We start from the raw sequence: 1,976 nt of genomic DNA, 5'->3' as shown, positions 1-1,976 counted from the left end.
GGTTTTTTTTTTCTAAGCAAAATAAAAGAAGTTGGCGACTGAATAGCTTTTCTACGAAGCCTTTTCACGAAGCCTTCTTTGCGATTGGGCCAACTTTACTTGCAATTTATTGTTAACAATTGAAAGCCTGCAAACCTTTGAACGAAAACTACTCAGAACAACTTTTGGAGCAATCAAAGATCACGGCAAGTGGAACGACGAGCTATAGACCAGCTGTTATACGTTTCATCAAAGCGCACCGGTACGGGGGCGCAGAAGAAAAATGTAGAAGCCAATGCGTTCAACCCTAGAGCAAGAGGAAGACCGAGAACAAGATGGGCCGACGAACTGGAGGAGGACATCAATAAAGAATTGGAAAAAAGTTGCAAGCGATCGAGATATATGGAGGTGCCACGGCAGCGGGTAAAAGCAAACAAAGAGTTGTAGTGCCAAAAAATTGCGAACAGTGAATTACACATGCAACTAAATATAGATTTCTCTTCTTCTTGATTGGCGCGATAACTGCTTAAGTGTTTTGGCCGAGTGTAAAGATTAGCTTATAAAATTGTGCATGGACGAGAAACTAATTTCTTTCATTGTGATTCAAGCGCAAGGGTAAAGGGGGAAAAACAAACAGGAAACGAATGAGGAGAGAGAAAAGGCATAATACACTTTTTCATCTATCGATTTCTGTAAAAAGGGTATGTTTTCTAAAACGGACAAAATTTTCAAAAACAAAAAACTTTGAAAAATGTGCATAATAAAACTGCATATTCGGGCAGGTAAGACAAACAGGAAGAGATTGGAGAGTGGGAAAAAACATGTGTAGTATTTTTTTTTTTAGGGCGTTTCATAAAAACAGTATGATTTTCAAAAAGTAAAAAAAAAACGAAAATTGTTTATAAAGAAGAGAAACTTAATTATTCCAGTTGTATACCAATGCAAAGGGAAGGGGCGAAAAACAAACAGGAAGCGAGTGGAGAGAGGAAGACGGCACAATACATTTTCTTTATGCCTCGATTTCTGTAAAGACGACATGTTTTCTAAAAAGTGCAAAATATGCATAAGAAAGCTTCATATTCGGACAGGTAAAACAAACAGGAAGTGATTGAAGGGTTTGGGTTGCGCAGTATTTTTTTTTTTTTGTTTTTATTTTGATAAGGCGTTTTTTGAAGTGAAAACTTCTTTAGAATCGTTGGGAGTGATTTGAGGAAAAGTGAAACGAAAAAAGCGACCAACTTGGCTACGAAGCGTTATATTATATGTTGATATAAAAGTAGCGACGAACTAAATAAAAATAACTTTTATTTTTTTTTGTGATTCGAACCAAGGATGTTGATATAAATAATTTTTGTGAGCGTGTAATTCTCAAAAGTTTTATTAGGTTTATTATTTAAAATGTATTGACTAGGTAGTGGGGTTATCAGCTTAACATCTGATAGATCCTCCATCGGAGGACAACAAATGTTAAACTAATTTTTGGAAATGGGCGGAGTGTTTTAGGGGCTTGCTCTCCACCTCTGCCACGGGTTGACCCGGTATTGCAGTACCGCCGGGATTTCAGCCTTGAATAAATACAAGAAAAAATACAAGAAAAAATATACTAATACATTTAGCTTTGGTGGGAAGAGCCATAAATTTTTATATGAATACAAGTAGACGAAAATGGAAGAAATTTGTAAGTCTGTTTCTTCGGTCCGTTTGGGTATTTTTTTTGACAACATCGAAACCAAAGCATTTGTATCATATTTTATCTATCATAAGCCACTCGTATCATTTGTTGAAATTGAAAAATGTGGGATGAATAATGATAAAATGAAGAAAATAAAATATGAACTTTATAGCAATATTATAATGAACCTATAATTATCCCGCTCCTAATGCTGCTTTCGTCTTATTCTCTCTCAGTTTGTTTTACGGAAGGTTTCACTTCTATCAAGTCTAACCGTTAGACTGGTATTTTTTTTTATTATTGGATATTACAATGTTTAAAGAAA

General features: G+C 35.2%; 1 pseudogene; it reads left to right on the top strand.

The window, feature by feature from the left end:
* Nucleotides 1–1,367: 1,367 nt before the first annotated feature.
* Nucleotides 1,368–1,553, top strand: LOC129239883 (U2 spliceosomal RNA; annotated as a pseudogene).
* The last annotated feature ends 423 nt before the right edge of the window (nucleotides 1,554–1,976 follow it).

This window comes from Anastrepha obliqua, chromosome 2 (genome assembly GCF_027943255.1).
Source record: "Anastrepha obliqua isolate idAnaObli1 chromosome 2, idAnaObli1_1.0, whole genome shotgun sequence".
In the NCBI taxonomy this organism is placed as follows: Eukaryota; Metazoa; Arthropoda; class Insecta; order Diptera; family Tephritidae; genus Anastrepha; species Anastrepha obliqua.
The sequence above is the reverse complement of the archived record's forward strand: the minus strand, read 5'-3'. Positions and strand labels throughout refer to the sequence as shown.